The sequence below is a fragment of the Dasypus novemcinctus genome, chromosome 26 (assembly GCF_030445035.2).
Source record: "Dasypus novemcinctus isolate mDasNov1 chromosome 26, mDasNov1.1.hap2, whole genome shotgun sequence".
NCBI lineage: Eukaryota > Metazoa > Chordata > Mammalia > Cingulata > Dasypodidae > Dasypus > Dasypus novemcinctus.
The window spans coordinates 5,773,678-5,793,704 of record NC_080698.1 but is presented as its reverse complement, the minus strand read 5'-3'; the positions used below and the strand labels follow the sequence as shown (position 1 = coordinate 5,793,704).

General features: G+C 43.4%; 1 protein-coding gene across 6 annotated transcripts in view; it reads left to right on the top strand.

The window, feature by feature from the left end:
• ZDHHC3 (zinc finger DHHC-type palmitoyltransferase 3) overlaps positions 1-20,027 on the top strand; it is a 61,434-nt gene that overhangs the window by 7,590 nt on the left and 33,817 nt on the right. The window contains exon 1 of one of the 6 annotated variants that reach the window (XM_071212008.1): positions 16,339-16,356. The exons of the other annotated variants lie outside the window; for them this stretch is intronic. The gene's annotated coding sequence lies outside the window, so the exon portion shown is untranslated. Of the gene's footprint in view, positions 1-16,338; positions 16,357-20,027 lie in introns of those variants that run through there. 6 annotated transcript variants of the gene reach the window in all.

Here is a 20,027-nt window from a genome sequence, read left to right as displayed (position 1 = left end):
TTGTCATTGCTACATAGATAAGCCACACTCGTAGAAAGGGCAAGAAGCGCCTGTTAGCCAGGCAAGAGGCGGTCTCTAATGATCCCCAACGTTTGCAACATGTTCTGTCACATATTGTGTGTGTATATGTTAAAAATAGATCAGTAAAGCCCAGAGGTGGTAAAATAGTCCCTTGTGGGAAAGGGAAGAACTGTTAGCCTCCGTGAACTGCCCAAAGCCCCAGCATTTTGGTGAGATGAAGATCCAGTGTTAGAAATCTGAATGTGTGCTACTCACTGGGTCTTATAAGGTAGTCGATTTTCAGTTAGGATGGCAAATTTAGGAGGGGAAGCCAGTTTTTACTTTTTTCTTCTTTCAAAGTTGAAAATTGAATATGACAGAGGAGAGGCAGGCAGAGGAAGACAGACTCCCCAGTGGAGAAAGAAACTGGGTGGACCTCTTCACAAAAAGCTCCTGTACAATGGCCAGGCGCCCTGCCTGCCTGGGCGCCTTCCAGGCTGCAGGGCGGGCCGGAGAGAAGGTATCTTTCCTCTGGGAGGCTTGGGGCCACGCCCTAACTTTTTTCAAAATGTTTACTGACTCATTCTGGGTTTTTTTAATTGAAATATTTCAAACAAATAGTGATTCATGGTTCTTTCTTTGTTTTCCTAAGACATCTAAAAATGGGCATAAAATATGCAAACCTTTGAATCCTTATACAAACTAAGTTAAAGAATTGCCCAAGTCATATAAATTAATTTTCTACTTGATGAAATTCATTTCTAAAGCTGCCAGGGCAAGAACCATTTATTTTTCTTTAAAGCTGTAAACCTGACTTGTGAATCCATTTTTATTTTGTGTCTATCACTCTAAAGCATGATTTAATGTCTAGGCCAAGTTCAAGAAGGATACCAGATCAGCCCTCCAACACAGTCTAGCATAGTACTAGATTTGTTAAAATATTAAATATGCAATTGACACAAATTTTGACCAAAGACAGAACCCTCCTTTTTAAGGGTTTCTCCTACTTGGCTTATGTTTGTGGCATCTGCTAAGGAGTTGATGATGTTGAGTTTTAGCTACTATGTGTTGTGCTTATAGGGTCTCAGAACACTTAATCCGTTAATTTTTTTTAAGTGTTTGGATGATCTTAATGCTAAGCCAAGAGAAAATAATATCACGAAATTTTAAATTTCATATATATATATTTTTTAAGGAGGTACAGGGGTTGAACCCAGGACCTTGTACATGAGAAGCAGGCACTCGGCTGCTAAGCTACACCTCTTCCTCCTGTATATTTTTTTACTTAATTTTTAAAAATACAGATGTTGTAGGTTTACAGAAAAATCATGTAAAAAATACACTGTTCCAGGAAGTGGATGTGGCTCAACGGATAGAGCATCAGTCTACCATATGGAGGGTTCAGGGTTCAATCCCCAGGACCTCCTGACCTGTGTGGTGAGCTGGCCCATGCACAGTGCTGCCATGCGCAAGGAGTGCTGTGCCACGCATGGGCGCCCCACATAGGGGAGACCCACATGCATGGAGTACGCCCCGTAAGGAGAGCCACTCCATGTGAAAAAAGCACAGGCTGCCCAGGAGTGGCACCGCACACACAGAGATGACACAGCAAGATGACACAGCAAAAAAGAGACGCCGTTTCTGGGTGCTGCTGGATAATGCAAGCAGACATAGAAGAACACACAGCAAATGGACACAGCAGACAACGGGGTGGGGGCGGGGCGCGGGAAGGGGAGAGAAATGAATAAAATAAATCTTTAAAAAAAAATACACTGTTCCCATATTAGCTCTCCCGTGTTAATATCTTGCATTAGTATTGTTACCAGATTTTATTTAGGTTTTTGACTTATGCTGCAGAAATGAATTTCAAGAGTATGCCTGATGAGTTAGACCAGTAATTTATTTAGGTAGGGAGGGAAGAGAAATGGGAGAATAGATCAGGGGTCCCAGGGAGAGAGGAAGGGGCTGAAAGTGATAAAGAGGTCTGATTTACAGGCTACAGTTTCCCATTATAGGTTGAAGTCCCCAGTTTACTTGCATGGCCACATGGCAGAGGAAAAATGGCGAGAGTGGTATCCTGAGGGCAGGACGGGTCCAGAGGCGAGTAAGCTCAGGACAGCGAGCTTAGGCCCCGTGCCTGCCTTTTGAACTGTTAATTATCCCACCCCTTTGCTAATGGCAGGGAAGGAGTTCCAGCTGTTTACTGTTTTAATTGCTTATTTCCCCCATCAATCTCCCACGAGGGCCCAATGATAATGTCCTTGGGGGAAATATCCGGGGCTACTGGCTTCCCGCGGAAGTCATCTGAGTGGCAGAATCTTGGGGGAGGGTCTTCCCACAGCCATCTTGGGGTTACAGATGTCCACATGGACCTCTTGCCAGGTTCCAGATGCATCTATTGATTCTCTATCTTACTAGCCTGCTTCAGTATGATATATTTGTTATAATTCATGAAAGAGAATTTTTTATAATTTTACTTTTTTTGTACTTTGATAATTTTATTTTTATAATTGAGTAATTTTATCATTGTCTTTTTCCTTTCTATCTATTTCTGTCTTTGGGTCTAAGGTGAGTCTGTCAGCAGTACATAGTTGGATTGTGCTTTTTCATTCTGCCAGTCTTTGTCTTTTGGGTGGGGAGTTTAATCCATTAACTTTCAGAGTTTTTACTATAAAGACAGTACTGTCTTTAGCCATTTTGTCCATTGATTTTATATGTCATAATCCTTTTTTGTTTTTTTTTTGGTCTCTCTTTCCTTTATTGCAACTTCCTTTTCTATATAGTTGATCTCTTTTTGGAGGGGGGTATTACCTTTTTTTTCAAGATACATAGAATATAGTTGATCTCTTGTAATGTACCTGACTGACCTCTTTTTTTTTTTTTTAAGATTTATTTATTTATTTATTTCTCCCCCACCCCTCATTGTATGTTCTTTGTGTCTTCTCGTGCTTTCTTCTGTGTCTGCTTGTCTTCCCTTTAGGCAGCGCCAGGAACTAATCCTGGGACCTTCTGAGGTGCTCAGGTTCTTGTACCACTTCAGCTCCCTGGTCTAATGCATCTCTCACTTGTCTCTCCTTTGTGTCTCTTTTTGTTGCATCATCTTGCTGCACTAGCTGTCCACTCGGGCCAGCTCGCAGTGCAGGCCAGCTTGCCTTCACCAGGAGGCCCTGGGAATCAAACTCTGGACCTCCCATATGATAGACGGGAGCCCAATCGCTTAAGCCACATCTGCTTTCCTGATCTCTTTCTTATTTTTGTTTCTGTATAAATTTTTTTAAACTTTATTTTATACATTTAATAATTGAAAATATAAACAAAAAATAAAAAGAAAACACAGTTGAATAAAAACAAACATTTCTCAAATGTACTGGATACATATAAAAACTTTTTCATCATACAATATACAATATATTTGGTTCATAGTAACGCAATCATACAGTATTTGTCCTTCCGTGTCTGACTTCACTTAGCATAATGTCCTCCAGGTTCATCCATCTTGTCATGTGCTTTATGACTTCATTTCTTCTTACAGCTGCGTACTCTTCCATCATGTGAATACATCACAGTTTGTTTATCCATTCTTTGGTTTTTGGACACCTGGGTTCTTTCATCTTTTGGCAATCATGAATAATGCTGCCATGAACATCGGTGTGCAGATGTCTGTTTGTGTCACTGCTCTCAGTTCTTTTGGATATATACCCAGTAGTGGTATTGTAGGGTCATGTGGCAAGTCTATATTAAACTTCTTTAGGAACTGCCAAACAGTCCTCCACATTAACTGTACTATTCTGCATTTCCACTAACAGTGAATAAGTGTTCCTATCTCTCCACATCCTCTCCAACACTTGTAGTTCTCTGTCTTTTTAATAGTGGCCATTCCATAGGTGTGAAATGATATCTCATTGTAGTTTTGATTTTCATTTCCCTAATCATTAGTGATGTTGAACATGTTTTCATGTGTTTTTTTTGCCATTTGTGTTTGTTCTTTGGACAAATGCCTATTCATGACTTTTACCCATTTTTTAATTGGGTGGCTTGACTTTTTATTGTTTAGTTGTAAGATCCCTTTATATATCCTGGATATTAAACCCTTATCAGACATGATTTCCAAATATTTTCTCCCATTGAGTCAGCTCTTTTTCACCCTTTTGACACAGTCGTGTGAGGTGCAAAAGTGTTTAATTTTGAGGTGGTCCCGTTTATCTGTTTTTTCTTTGGTTGCACATGCTTTGGGTATAAGGTACAAGAAACCTGCCAATCTGATCCACTACAGCTTTCTGAATCCTGCCAAAACCATTACATCTGAAAAGTATGCTCAGCAAATCCATGAGATGCACCAAAAACTGCACCACCTACAGCTGACATTGGTCAACAGAAAGGACCCAATTCTTCTCGACGACAATGTCAGACCACATGTCACACAACCAATGCTTCAAAAGCTGAACAAATTGGGCTACGAAGTTTTGCCTCATCCTCCATATTCACCTGAACTCTTGCCAACCAACTACTACTTCTTCAAGCATCTCGACAACTTTTTGCAGGGAAAACACTTCCACAACCAGCAGGATGCGTAAAATGCTTTCCAAGAGTTCGTCGAATTCCAAAGCACAGATCTTTACAAGTATAAGCAAACTTATTTCTCATTGACAAAAATGTGTTGATTGTAATGGTTCCTGTTTTAATTAATAAAGATATGTTTGAGCCTAGTTTTAATGATTTAAAATTCACCATCTGAAACAGCAATTCCTTTTGCACCAACTTAATAGTAGTTTTATGGTCCTGGATTTTATATTTAGGTCTTTGATCCATTTGGAGAGGGAGTAAGATAGGTGTCCTCTTTTCATTCTTTTGGTTATAGATAACCAGTTCCCCCTGCACCATTTGTTGAAGAGAATGTTTTGTCCCAGTAACATGGAGTTGGTAGGTTTGTCAAAAACTAGTTGACTGTATAGGTGAGGGTTTATTTCTGGATTCTCAATTCTGTTCCATTGATCGATGTGTCTATCTTTATGCCAGTACCATGCTGTTTTGACCACTGTAGCTTCGTAATATGTCAAGCAGTGAGATTCTTCCCACGTTGCTTTTCTTTTTTAGAACGCTTTTGGCTATTCGGGTACACTTACCCTTCCAAATGAATTTAGTAATTGCCTTTTCTAATTCTGTAAAGTAGGCTGTTGGAATTTTGATTGGTATTGCATTGAATCTATAAGTCAGTTTGGGTAAGATTGGCATTTTCACGATATTTATTTTTCTAATCCATGAACACATTTGTTAGGTTTTTTAAAAATTTATTTTAGCATTGTTTTATAGTTTTCTGCATATAGGTCCTGTACTAATTTAATTAATTCCTAGATGTTTGAGTCTTGATGCTGTTATTGTGAATATAATTTTTCCCCTGATTTCCTCCTCAGATTATTCAGTACTAGCATACAAAAACATTACTGATTTCTGTGTGTTAATCTTGTATCCTACTTTGCTGAACTCATTTATTAGCTCAAGTAGCTTTGTCGTGGAAACTTGAAAATTTTCAAAATACAGGATCATGACATCTGAAAACGGAGTGAGTGTTTTACTTCCTTTTTTCCTATTTGGATGCCTTTATTTTATTTTATTTTTTTATTTTTGTCTAATTGCCGTAGCTAGAACTTCCAGTACAATATTGAATAACAATGGTGACAGCGGGCATCCTTGTCTTATTCCAGACCTTAGAGGGAAAGCTTTCAGCCTTTCCCCATTGAGTATGATGTTGGCTGTGGGTTTTTCATATACGCCTTTTATGAGATTGAGGAATTTTCATTCTATTTCTGTCTTTTGAAGACTTTTATCAAAATGGATGCTGGATTTTGTCAAATGCCTTTTCTGTGTCAATTGAGATGATCATGTGGTTTTTCCCTTCAGTTTGCTAATGTGGTGTATTGCATTGATTGATTTTCTTATGTTGAGCCAGCCTTACTTACCAGGACTAAATCCCACTTGGTCATAATGTAGAAGTCTTGATATGCTGTTGGATTCAATTTGCAAGTATTTTGTTGAAATTTTTTGCATCTATGTTCATTAGAGAGATTGGTCTGTAATTTTCTTTTCTTATACTATGTTTATCTGACTTTCGTTTTAGGACGATGTTGGCTTCATAAAATGTATTGGATAATTTTCCCTCCTCTTCAATTTTCTGGAAGTGTTTAAGCAGGATTGGTGTTAATTATTTTCAAAATGCTTAGTAGAATCCACCTGTGAAGCCATTTGGTCCTGGAGTTTTCTTTGCTGGGAGATTTTTGATGACAGGTTCAGTCTCTTTAAATGTGATTGGTTTGTTTAAGTCCTTTTATTTCTTGTAGCATCAGTGTAGGTTAGTTGTGCATTTCTAGAAATTTGTCCATTTCATCTAGGTTGTTTAGTTTGTTGGTATACAGTTTCTCATAATATTTTCTTATGGTTCATTTTATTTCTGCAGAGTCAGTTGTAACTTCTCCCTTTCATTTCTGACTGTATTTATTTGCACCTTCTCTCTTTTTTCCTTTGTTAGTCTACCTAGGGGTTTGTCTATTATTGATCTTCTCAAAGAACCAGCTTTGGTTTGGTTGATTTTCTGTATTGTTTTTTTTGTTCTCAATTTCATTTATTTCTGCTTTAATCTTTATTACTCCTTTCCTTCTGCTTGTGTTGGGATTGGTTTGCTGTTCTTTTTCTGGTTTCTCTAGTTGTTCAGTTAAATCTTTGAGTTTAGCTCTTTCTTCTCTTTTAATACAGGCATTTAGGGCTATAAATTTTCCTCTCAAGACTGCCCTCACTGTATCCCATAAGTTTTGATAAGTTGTTTCTTATTTTCTTTTGTCTCAATTTATTTCCTGATTTCACTTGCAATTTCTTCTTTGACCCACTGATTATTTAAGAGTGTGTTGTTCAGCCTCTATACATTTGTGAATTGATGTTTTTCCTGTCTATTATTGATTTCCAGTTTCATTCCATTATGATCTGAGAAAGTGCTTTGTATAATTTCAGTCTTTTCATATTTATTGAGAGCTGTACCCTAACATTTTGTTTGTCCTTTAGAAAGATCCACTGGCACTTGAGAAGAATGTATAACCCGCTGAGTTTGTATGCAGCGTTCTGTATACGTCTGTTAGGTCTAATTTGTTTATCATATTGTTCAAATTGTCTGTTTCCTTATTGATCTTTTTTTTTTTTATAAATGTAGCTATTCTTTTTTTTTTTTTTTTAAGATTTATTTATTTAATTCCACCCCACCCCCCGGTTGTCTGTTCTCTGTGTCTATTTGCTGCATCTTGTTTCTTTGTCTGCTTCTGTTGTCATCAGCGGCACGGGAAGTGTGGGCGGCACCATTCCTGGGCAGGCTGCACTTTATTTCGCGCTGGGCGGCTCTCCTTACGGGGCGCACTCCTTGCGCGTGGGGCTCCCCTACGCGGGGACACCCCTGCGTGGCAGGGCACTCCTTGCGTGCATCAGCACTGCGCATGGGCCAGCTCCACACGGGTCAAGGAGGCCCGGGGTTTGAACCGCGGACCTCCCATGTGGTAGATGGACGCCCTATCCACTGGGCCAAGTCCGTTTCCCCTTATTGATCTTTTGTCTCAGCACTGCGCATGGGCCAGCTCCACACGGGTCAAGGAGGTCCGGGGTTTGAACCGCGGACCTCCCATGTGGTAGACGGACGCCCTATCCACTGGGCCAAGTCCGTTTCCCCTTATTGATCTTTTGTCTAGTTCTGTCTAATGATGAGAATGGGGTGTTGAAGTCTCCAATAATTATTGTAAAGATGTCTATTTGCCCCTTCCGTTTTGCTAGAGTTTGTCTCATCCATTTTGGGGCACCGTTGTTAAGTGCACAGATATTTATAACTGTTAAATCTTCCTGGTGAATTGTTCCTTTTATTAATATATATTGGCCTTCTGTATCTCTTACAACTTTTTTGCATTTAAAGTCTCTTTTGTCTGATATTGGCATACCTAACCCTGCTCTTTTCTGGTTACTATTTGCATGGAGTATCTTTTTCCAACCTTTTACTTTTATCTGGTTTGTATCCCTGGGTAAGGTGAGTTTCTTGTAAGCATCATATGAATGGCTCATGTTTTTTTATTCATTCTGTCAGCCTGTATCTTTTGATTGGGGAGTTTAATTCACTCACTTTCAATGATATTACTCTAAATGCATTATTTACTTGCACCATTTTTTCTTTGGTTTTCATATGTCTTATCTTTATCTGTCTTTTTACTCTCTTGATTATCTATCCTTTTCTCTACTCTTTTTTCTATACTCTCCTCCAGGCCTCTCTCTCATGTCTTTTTATTTCAGGTTCTAAGAGTTCCTTTAATATTTCCTGCAAAGATGGGTTCTTTTTTGCAAACTCTTACTTTCTGTTTGTTTGTATTTCATACACACCTTCATATTTGGAGGGCAGTTTTGCTGGATGGAGAATTCTCAGCTGGCAGATTTCTCTTTCAGTATCCTAATTGTGTCATACCACTGTCTTCTCGCCTCCATGGTTTCTGAAGAGAAATCTGTACTAAGTCTTACTGGGCATCCCTTATATGTAATGGTTGGCTTCTCCCTTGCTGCTCTGAGAATTTTCTCTCCATCTTTGACATTCTGAGCAATATGTGTCTTGGAGTAGGTCTATTTGGATTTATTCTGATTGGGGTATGGTGCGGTTCTTGGGCATGTAGGTTCATTTCTTTCATGAGAGTTGAAAATTTTTCAGCTATTGTTTCCTCAAATACTCTTTGTTCCCCTTATCCCTCCTCTCCTCCTTCTGGAACTCCCATGACACGCATGTTGTTATGTTTCGTATTGTCATTCAACTCCCTGAGCCCCTGCTCAAGTTTTTTCACTCCTTTCTCTCTTTGTTTTTTCCTCCAGTTTTCAGCTGTTCTGTCTTCCTTCTATCATTTTGAGTCTGCTTTTGTATGCTTTGGAAATTTATGTGCATCTTGCTAATTCTTTCAAGTCCTGTATCTCTTCTGGGGCTTTAATATATTCCTCTTCTTGGACCATGTCTTCCATTTTCTTAGTATGGCTCATAATTTTTTGCTGATGTCTAGGCATCCGATTAGAATGTAGTTTACTCAGATGCTCAATTTCTTTCTCTTTTGTAGGGATTTAGTGACGGGAGGCTGTGTGTTACCACTGCTCTTTGATTCTTGGCTCGACCTGGATTATTAGGATTGCCCCTGCTAATTGCTCAAAACTGGGCTCTGGGACCCAGTATTTGATTGCAGACCCGCTTCCTAGAGCCTTGGGGAGGGAAGCTATAAAGGCTGGAAAAAGCCTCTCCTACTTAAATTTTCTCAGGTATGCTTCCTTGGTCTGCCAGGAGATGGTGGTCTTTGGCAGCTCTCAGTTTAATGCCTGGTTGGAGTGTATTTGTTGCAGCACAGACAAGATCAATGTGATAGAGCTTCCTGCCTGGAGGCTAGGAGCCTTGTAATTCAAACTTTCTCAGAGACAGTTCTCAGACCTTCTCTGGCAGTACCCTCCCTTTTCCCAGGTAGGAAGTAATTCCACTCCCCTCTGTGTCCTCAACAATCAGTCCCGGTTAGTAGAGAAAGAGATTGTGAGAGCCCTAAACCTTGGCGCAGCCCCACCCTACCTGGAAGGGCTCCTGGGACACAGCAGACCAAATTTGTGAGTCAAAAGCTGAGTTGGACTTAGTCTGCATCCCTTTCTCTCCCCTTTCTTGGGGTACTGTATCCCTGGAGCCCCCTTTGTCTGTAACCACAGGCCCAGAGGCCTGAGAATTCTAAAGTGTCTTTACTGTGGGGGAGAGTTCCAGCAGCAGCAGCTGCTGGTTTCAACTCACAATTCTGTGGTTGCGATTCCTCTCCTTTCTCCCTCTCTCCTCAGGGCAGTGTTCAGCCCTCGCCTGGTGTCCTAAACCCTAGATCTTTCCCCAGGCTATTTCAGCCTGTCCTGTAGCTATTTTTCTGAAGGAGAAGAGAGTCCCATGTCTTTCTGTCCTGTGTCTTCCTGGTAGTCTCTCTGTATGTTTTTAAAATGCTTTCTTTGTGCTTACCCTGGCATTTGTGTTACTCAACCAACATCTATAAGCTACTACTTTGAAAAGGCACCAGTTTAGTTTCAGTAACATACACGTTCTCTGATCTCATATCCGTCTGTTTCCCCTCTTCATGTTGTTTTTGTTCCATCTTACCTCTTTTTATTTTGTGCGTCCATTATCAGGAAATATCCCTTTTTCTTGTTCAACCATATTCTGACTCTTATAGAAATTAAAGAATAGAGTATGTATATTGAGGCTACAGGGCTATTGGGTTTTGCATTTACCCTTTTAGTTACCGTTAATGAAGATCTTCATTTCTTCACAGTATGCCAAGCCACTCTCTCCTGTCCTTTCCTTTCAACCTGCAGAACTCCCTTTAGTAATTCTTGTAGGATAGGTCTTTTGTTGACAAACTCTCAGTTTCTGTTTTTCTGTGAATATTTTAAACTCTCCCTCATTTTTGAAGGACAGTTTTGCCAGATAAAGAATTTTCGGCTGGCAGTTTTTCTCTCTCAGTACCTTAAATATATCATATCAGTACCTTCTCTCTTCCATGGTTTCTGATGAGTCTGATTGAGGAACCCTCGTATGTGCCAAATCACTTTTCTCTTACTACACTTTCTCTTAATACTTTCAGAATTCTCTACCTTTGGCATTTGGCATTCTGATTAGTATATGTCTTGGAGTAAGTCGTTAGGGTTTATTCTGTTTGGAGTATGTTGCTCTTCTTACACATATGTATGTGTGTTTTCCATAAAAGTCTATTAGGGAGTATTCTGTTTGGAGTATCTTACACTTCTTAAACATGTATGTGTGTTTTCCATAAAAGTTGGAAAATTTGTGACCCATTATTTCCTCAAATATTCTTTTTTGCCCCCTTTGTCTTCTCCTTCTGGGACACCCATGATGTGTATATTTGGAAACTTTGTGCTCTCTCTCACATCCGTTAGACACTGCTCAATTTTTTTTATTATTCTTTTCTCTATCTGTTCTTCTGACTATGATTTCAATTGTACTGTCTTCTAGTTCACAGATTCTTTTGCCTGTTCAAATGTGCTATTGTACTATTGTATTTTTTTTTTTGAGACAAGTATTTTTTTTTCACTTTTTTATTTTTTAGAAGATATTTCTATTACATAAATGTTACAGAGTATAGGGGATTCCCATATGCCCCACTCCACACACCTCCCACATTTTCCTACATTAGCAACATTTTTCCTCAGTGTGGTACATTCATTGCAATTGATAAACACATTTTGGAGCATTGCCACTAAGCATGGACCATAGTTTACATTGTAGTTCACACTCTCCCCGTTCAACTCTGTAGGTTATGGCCGGATATATAATGGTTTGTATCTGTCATTACAGTGTCATTCAAGATGATTCCCAAGTCCCAAAAATGCCCACTGTCACACCTGTTGCTCCCTCTCCCTAACCACAGAACATCCGTGGGTCACTTCCTCCACAACAATGGTATTTCTTCCATTCTTAGAATCACAACAAGTCTATAGTAGAATACTAGTAAATTTATTTTAGTCCATAGTTCATTCCCCAGTCCTGAGGACTCTAGGATGTTGATGCCCACTCCACCATTAATTGAGGGGGGCTTTGATCCCATACACCCTATTGATGGGTCTCCTCTTGCAGTTGCAGGCACTCTCAGTTCCTTGGTATGTTGTTTGTCCATCATCTCCTCCCTGTTAGTTGCCTTGGGCAAGTCCATTGAGCTGGAGAGTAGGTGTTGCAACTCCATTGAGATTCAAGGCTCAGTTGGCACATGGACAGCCCAAAGACCCAAGTCACCTAGATGTACATCTACCAACTCTAGTGCTAATTAAGGTTCAAATAGAAGGACAGAAGAGTCATGCATAGTGAAACCACTCCTGAGTCCAACTCTGTCACTCTGGGGAGGATACAGATTAGGGCCCACTGGCAAGGGACCAAATTTCTATCTGCCCTGACTATTGTATCTGGATGTCTCCATAACCCTGAGGAGCTTCACTATTTGCAGTAGTATCTACTTTGCCAAAGAGATCATTTTGAGATGTGCATAAGCACTACCTCTAGGATGGCCTCCCAACTCACTTTGAAGTCTCTTAGCCATACAGACTCATTTGTCTTTAGCTTTTCTCCCTGGTCAAGTTCTTTTTTTTTTTTTTTCCCAAAATGCATTGCTTGTTTGGTACTTGGTAGCAATCCCTTGGTGCCAGGAAGGCTCATCCCCGGGAGTCATGTCCCATGCTGGGGGAAAGTTATTGCTTTTATATGCTGAGTTCGGCTTAGAGAGAGGCCACATTTGAGCAATAAGGAGGATCCCCGTAGGTAACTCTGTGTCACTTGGCTATGTTTTAATTTCAAGAGCAAAGGCTCTTAAGCATAGTCATCAAAATCAAGGGTCCTTCAGTGGACCATCATCCTTCACAAGCCATTGTCCCTGTACTTGGGGCATTCTTGTTGTTCCATTAGAGAATGTGGCAGAGTCCCCAGATGGGAATTTGATATTCTTTTGGTTATTGCGTGAATCCTATTGTATTTTTAATCTCCATTATTTTGCCTTTCATGCCCATTTCTATTATGTTTCTTTTAAACTTTCAAATTCTTCTTTCTGTTCACACATTGTCCTTTTTTTTTTTTTAAGATTTATTTATTTATTTAATTCTGTCCCCCTTCCCCAGTTGTCTGTTCTCTGTGTCTATTTGCTGCGTCTTGTTTCTTTGTCCGCTCCTGTTGTCGTCAGCGGCACAGGAAGTGTGGGCGGCGCTATTCCTGGGTAGGCTGCATTTTCTTTCACGCTAGGCGGCTCTCCTTACAGGGTGCACTCCTTGCGCGTGGGCTCCCCTATGCGGGGGACACCCCTGCATGGCACGGCACTCCTTGCGTGCATCAGCACTGCGCATGGGCCAGCTCCACACGGGTCAAGGAGGTCCGGGGCTTGAACCGCGGACCTCCCATGTGTAGACGGATGCCCTAACCACTGGGCCAAGTCCGCTTCCCACATTGTCCTCTTAATATCCTTTAGTTCTGTGTCCATATTTTCTTTCATCTTCCTGTATTGATTTAGGAGGTTTGTTTGAAATTCTTTGATTGGTTCCAAATTCTTTGTCTCCTCTGAAGTTTTAATTTGTTCCTTTGACTGAGCCATATCTTCCAGTTTCTTAGTATGGCTTGTAATTTTTTGCTGCTGTCTGGGTATTGATTACTTTGACATGTTAACTCTGAAGGTCAGTTTCTCCCTCTTGTCTAGGATTTTATTGTCAATTGGCTTTCTGCTAAGGCTCTTCTTTGACACCTAGTCCAACTTATTCTGGACCTATTGAGTAGCCTATATTTAACTGTTTGAATCTTCTCAGCTCTTCTCCATCTGTTTCTTTCCCTGGATATGCAGTATACAGCTTTTAAGATTGTACTTTTTATGCAATTGTTTCACCATGAGGGAAACGCTTCCTTTCCTCTGTTCCTTCTGTGGGCATCTTGATCTGTTCTGTTCAGTTTCGGTGGTTTTTTTGTTTTTTTGTTTTTGGGGGGTGGGGTTGTTTTGTTTTATTTTGTTTTTGTTTTGAGGTGCCAGGGCCAGGGATTAAACTTGGGGCCCTGCAAGTGGGAAGCTGGCCCTCAACCATGAGCTGTGGACTCCCTTGGGTTGGTTTTTTCATTTGTTTACTTGTTTGTCTGTGTTTTTAGGAGGCACCAGGAACTGAACCTGGGACCTCCCATGTAGGAAGCAGACACTCAAACACTTGAGCACACATCCACTCCCTGTTCTGTTTTTGTGCAGAATTTTCTCCCCAACTCCTATGACTTGTTTATATTCTCTCACTCAGTTCCCCCTTTTCCTTGCATTTTTCAGTTCTGGAACCCATCTTGTCTTACAGCAGCTCAGTTCCCCCCCACTCCCCCTTTTTTTTTCCTTCGAAGCTTTTCTACCTCCAGTTTCTTCCCCATTAGGGTCTTCCATCCTGGAGACCCAGATGGGATCAATTCAGAAAGGTGAGTTGTCCAGAAAGGTCTGTCTTGCATTTAGGTGGCCCAGCAAACGGAGAGTGGACTGAGTGTGCATGCCTCTTGCCAGCAGTTCTGCCATGGTCTTTTTTTTTCCCTCCTGGGGTCTTTTTTGTATTTGACTCTCCTTAGCAGCTTGTGTTCTGCCCTGGGCCGCCGTACCAGAATGTGTGTGGGGCTCTAACTCACTGCTGGGAGGGGCTTCCTGGGCTGGGCCACGCTACCCTGAGATGCCCAAGCTGCACAGGACCAAGTGAGGGGAGCAGTCTGGAGGGTCCCAGTAGGAAATTTCCTACCTGATCTTGGAGATTGTTGCTTTTTCTTAAATTCAGCGTTTGTGAAATCCTTCTCTAGTCTCTATTGTCCTTCAGAGTTCTAGTCAAGTAGAATTTGTCCTTTTGTTTGTTGATTCTGAGGGAAGACTTTTCCAGGAACTGTCTTAGGGCACCATGTTGATGACATCTCCCCCTGGTTTTGAGTTTGTTCCACCAGTCTGTGTCCAGGTATTTCACACAGGCTTTAATGATTTGTGCTCATTGCCCTTTGGTAATGCTACTTAATCTGTACATTTCCATAGTCTGCTTATGTGCTGTGCATGAATACTTGCATGGATGTGAGAGCATGGGTGGGTGTGGTGTTTTTAAAAAATAACGTTCACAAAGTACTTGGAGGTCCTTCTAAGGAATTTGGTTTTGGATCTAGCTGACTTTTGGTATAGTATCTTGTCACATGAAAGCAGGTCAGGTAAGGTTTATTGGTGATCTGAGAGGATCTGGGGTCCTTGGGAGACTCACCAGATTGAGAACAATGAGATTTGGAAGCTCTCATGCATCCAGTATTATATAGTCCTTTTCTGGTTTATGTGACAATCATGTCTTTGACCCCTGTCTGTAAAGCGTGGACTTGGGGTTGGTTTATAGCGATCTATTCCTCCCTCAACAAATGACGGTTAACTGCAGGCCCCTTCATTTGGCTGGATTTTGCCCATCACTAGTGGTCAGCACTTGTCTAGGCCAGGAGTACAGCCAGACCAACCTGCTAGTGGCCCACAGGGGCATGGAAATTGTGAGCCTGTCCTTCCCACCACTGTGCAGACTCTCTGAGCTCTCCCCAGCTGCGGATAGGCCGCCTGAAAATTGAGTCATGGGTGGAATGCCAGGCTGACCAAGCAACCCTGTCCCTGGGCTGATGGCGCCCAGACTCTGCTTCACTAAGTACTATGTGCCTGTCTGTCTGTGTTAGTGGAGGGGCACGCTGGCAGCCAGGCATAAAGAAGCACTTACACTGTCCATAGGTCCAGAAGCAGTTTTTAGAAAACTACCACTAATTTCAGTTATTCCTTCGTTTTTGCTTCTGAAAGTTGAGGAGGGAAGATTGGATGATTTCCTTAGACTTACCACAGGCTTCCCCCACACAGCTCAGGTGATAAGGCTGACACCAAGTCACTGGGATTGCTAGCCCTAGGGTTCCGATCCTGAGAATTCAGGTCTCCTGTGACTTCCTTTCCCCCAGGGCTGCGTCCCTCTGCCTCTCGCCTTAGGGTGCCCCTGGGTCACATGTGAATAATAAGTACTTTGGGCATGGATCACCAGCGCAAGAGCTACGGCCTTCTAGTGCCCTAAACCCCTTGGCCAAAGGCACAGTGTAATGTATTGCTAGAATTAAAATTGCAAAATGATTCTTGTTCTCAGTCCTTCCTAGAAAAGTAGTAGCCTCTTAGAGGAATGGAAAGCCACCAGACTGGAGCCAGGACCTGCTACCATAGTGTCCATGGAGCTCATTCACCTCTGGACCCTGAGCCCACTGACCTCTCCTGCCTGTCACTGCTGTCGTGGCCTGGCCGCATTGTGGATCTGATCCCCTTGCTACTGTGCTCAGGAATGTTCAGCTGCCCCCCAGTGCCTCCAGGGTAAACTCCCAACTAAGTATGAAATCCAAGGCCTTCTGAGACATAACCTCCTGCCTTTAAAGCTTCACGTCCAGTCAGCCCCCTACTCCCCACGAAGGCCATGTGCACGCACCATGGGCCCCCCACCCCCCTCCCTGCTTACCTGCCCCCTTGCACAGTGTCTGCACAGGGCACTTCCCTGGCTCCATGCCCTGCTCAGGTGCTGCCCCTTCAGAAGATCTGACCACACAAAAGCCTATTGATCTCACCTCTATTCTCTTTTTTTTGCACCATGTTCATTCCTCTCTTGTGTTGTTCATTAGTCACCTTTGTGTTTGGGTTGTTCGTAGGGTACATCTGTGTGAGTTATAAATCCATTCACTCCAAGACCTATTAATTTGAGCGCTCTCTCACGCCAGACACCAGGCTGCAGAGCTGAACAAATGGGGGCTTGCAGGTTAGTAAGACGAGCCTTAGCAGCTCAGGGTGGGAGGGGGCATGGAGGGCGGGCAGGGCACCCCACACCCTTGTTGGCCTCATCATCCCGGCTGCACAAGCTTCCTGCCCAGCTCCTTGCACCTAGACCGTGAATGTCTTTTGGACTTGAATTGAGTTGCAGAGAGGAGACTTTAGAGAGCAAACAGGGCAAGAGGATAGGAGAACAGGGGGGCCGGCCCTGGGAGGACACGGGCTGCCTGGTGGGGAGGGGAGTTAGGGTGCTGGGCCTTGCTGTCCTCCAAGGCCTGCCCCAGAACCCTGAGCAGCTAGTTCTGCCCCTCTCCTCATAAGCCAAGAGCTCATGAGGGCCTGGGTCCTTGGCAAAAGAGCTGCTCAACCCGGGGGTGGAGTTGCCCTAATTTAAAGCAGAGCAGGCAAAGGGATCTGTGTTTGCTTTCATTGCTGCTGTCGTCGTTAGCGGTAGGATGACGGGAACATGTACCACTTGCTTCAGAGTAGGCTTTAAAGCACTGCTCACGTGTTCAGTTGGCTAAGTAAAGGAACAGATACTTCCTGGAAAGTCACTCCTGTTGCTCTTTGGGGGTGGGGAGGGGTTAAGTAAACTCCTAAAGTATGCCTCACTTGGTTTCAATCTGGATATTTTGAAATTCTGAAGTGTGGATTGGAACGTGCTCCTCTGGTCAGCCTTAGTGCCGGGTGTGCCCTTAACTTTCCTTCATGCCCGCTCTCACATCTCCGCCGGAGCACTCTCTGTAATCCCACGTTGTTCGAGGGCAGGACCCGAGGCTCAGGGAGTAGAAGTCACAGCCCACCTCCTCCATGGTCCTGCTCGGTGCACCATCCTTCCCCAGCGTGGCCCTGCACGTAAGGCGATGAGGCCTTTGGAGGCAGGATTCAGCCACCCCACTCACGTGCGTCACCTCCTGTCTTCGTTTGATGAACAGTTGGCTGCTCTGTGGCCAGGCCCTGATCTAATGAAAAGACAGGCTCCAGCCCTGGAGGGCCATGTCAGGAGAGCAGAGCAGTACCTATTGCCTAAAATTAGTAAGTTTTTTAACAAGCACATCTAACCAGATTGAGTTCCTTTGCTTTTCCAGCCCATGGCCAATGGGCAGTCATAATAGAGTATGTTGGGAGGATTGGCGACTGTAGATGCAGAAATGACTGGTAGCCAAGAGTGGAGGAGAAAGGCAAAGCCACCAGGAAGGCCCAGAGCTAGAATTACAGTGTCCTGAGCGGGCCGGCTAGTGCGAGGCAGCGAGCCCGTGGCCCTCGGTAGCGCCTGAGGACCTCGCTACAGAACATACTCCAGTGATTGATCTTCCCGGCAACAACTAAATCATTCCAGAAAAAAAAAACAGTGATCGTCGTACTTAAGGCAGGGGTAGCAATATTATCTCCCACCCCCTTTTTTTTTTTTTTAGGATTTCGAACAAATGGTTAAAATATTGCGCTTCTGCTTAGGAACCAGCCACAGTTACTTACCTGGGAAATTCACTTACGTGGAAGAGCTTATCCCTCAGCCAAACCACTCAGATGAAACGTTCATCAAGCCATTGCCATATATACAGTCAGGAATGAGCAGTCGTCAAAGGATAGAATGCTGTAAACTGAGTGCAGAGTGAGCATACCGTCAACACTGGAAGTATCTAAGCAGGAAAATTGTTCTAAAATTTATTGTGGCGATCGTCCATTTATGAACGCCACACCGCTTCTCATAACTGAAGAACAGTTGGCTCAAGTGCAGAGACCACAGGAGGCTGTGCTGCCTCAGAGGTGGCTGGGGTGGGGTAAATTATAACTGACCATCTCCAGCAAAGGGAAGCAGGGGTCGCAGTGGTTCTCGATTGTTTATTTGGTGGGTAAACTACTGTTTAGAGCAAGGAGTTGGCAAGCTTTTCCTGTATAGGGCCAGGGGTCCTGTTACTACTTACCTCTGTCATTGTACAAACGTATCCATAGATAACACATAATCGAGTGGCGTGGCTTTGGGCCAGTAAAACTTCTTTAGTGTAGAGCATTAATTGGCAATTGTGGAAACATAGGCGATGGGCACAAAAACCTGTACGGCAGCAGGATAAAACTAGAGGATGCCTGTATCTCGAGGTTGTTAAAATGTTGAGCCTGGATCATCTTTTTAATCATTGTGGACTTTCAGCTTTTTGTTTGCTGTTGACTAAAAGGAATACAGAATTTTGAAATTTGCTGGGCACACATCAGGCCCCAGATATCATCACTAGCCTGTGGTCTGCTGTACTTGCTTCAGGTAGGCTCATGTCTCTTTCAATGCCTTTAGGTTTTCACTGACTTCATTAATTGCCACTGTCCTCTGGAGGGCAGAGGGTCCCTGCAGTAGGAGATTTTGGTACACCACGATGACTTGACTTGGGATGGTTACTCCATATGTGTCGACTCCTTGGTCCCCAGCTCCTGGCACAGTGTGTCCAGCACGTAGTAGTAACTCTGTGAATATTTGATAAGACAATATTCCTTTGGACAGGTACATGATATACATTTAGCTGCTTTTCAGCCTCCCTAGGAGAGAGGCCCTACCTTATTTTGTTAGTAGTCTGAGCATCTTTTGACCTTGGAATGTCGCTTTCTGGATACATCCTTACTATCCATGGCTGTGCTGAACTCTTTCTGTTTTGTGCCAGGAGAAGGAAAGTAGTGCAAAAAGGGTAAGGATAACCCAACACGACCATTGAAAGCCTGCCCTTTCCTTCAGAGCTGCATTCTTCAGGAAATCGCATGTAACTAGTGTGCTCTTGAGTGATTGCCTCTGCTGTATAGTGACTTGATGCTCCACACTCTGATGTGCCACTTGCCTGTGCGCAGGTGGCTTTTCCCCTGACACCTACATCTGGTGTGGACCTTAAACCACCACCGTTTCTGAGAAACCTGGTTCTGTTGCCGCAGGCCCCGGAGTCGAGGCTGGAGGGCGGTCTGGGCTTGCTGTGCCGGGTTGTAGACGCTGTGGACAGAGAGACTGTAGTTACTGAGTCTTAGTCAGTTCACTGCTGTCTCCAGACACTCGAGATGCAGCTGTTGGGAGGGAAGGACGCGCTGCTCAGCACGCGGCTCTGAAGGAGGGGCTGGCTTTCCTGGAGAGCAGCCTGTGCAGCATGCCGGTCTGCTCTCCCTCATCAGTACCTCCACGGACTCCTGCCACCCTCACCCCAGCCCGTGAGGACGGAGCCGGCCAGGGCTGAGTGTGTTCACGGCTGAGGAGACAGGCTCACAGAGCCCCCCATCCAGGTGGAGGGACGTCTCTGGGCTCACTGTCGAACACTCTCTACGCTTTGCCTCGTAACTTCTAGGGGAGCAGAGCTCAGTGTCTCTTATCCCTGGAAAACCAGTTGAGCCAGGGCTAAAAACCTGGCTTGTTCCCAGAATTTTCCCCATCCCAACGACTGCTTTGCCTTTGTCATTACCTCATACAGAGCAGGCTGCTGTTAGCACTAGTCCTAGGTAACTAAATTCCTCCTCCTCACCCCGTTAATCCCAGACAGCCCCAGCACCAGTCCTTTGGTTTGCCCCTGTCTATAGGGCGTGGTTACTGCTGAAGACAGTTTCCCGGGGGCTCCCCCCGCCCCCCAGCTCCATCTCCCTTTCTTTCCCGTCCTCCTTCCTCTTGGTCTTTTAAATTAAAATGTGTGTACATCTCCT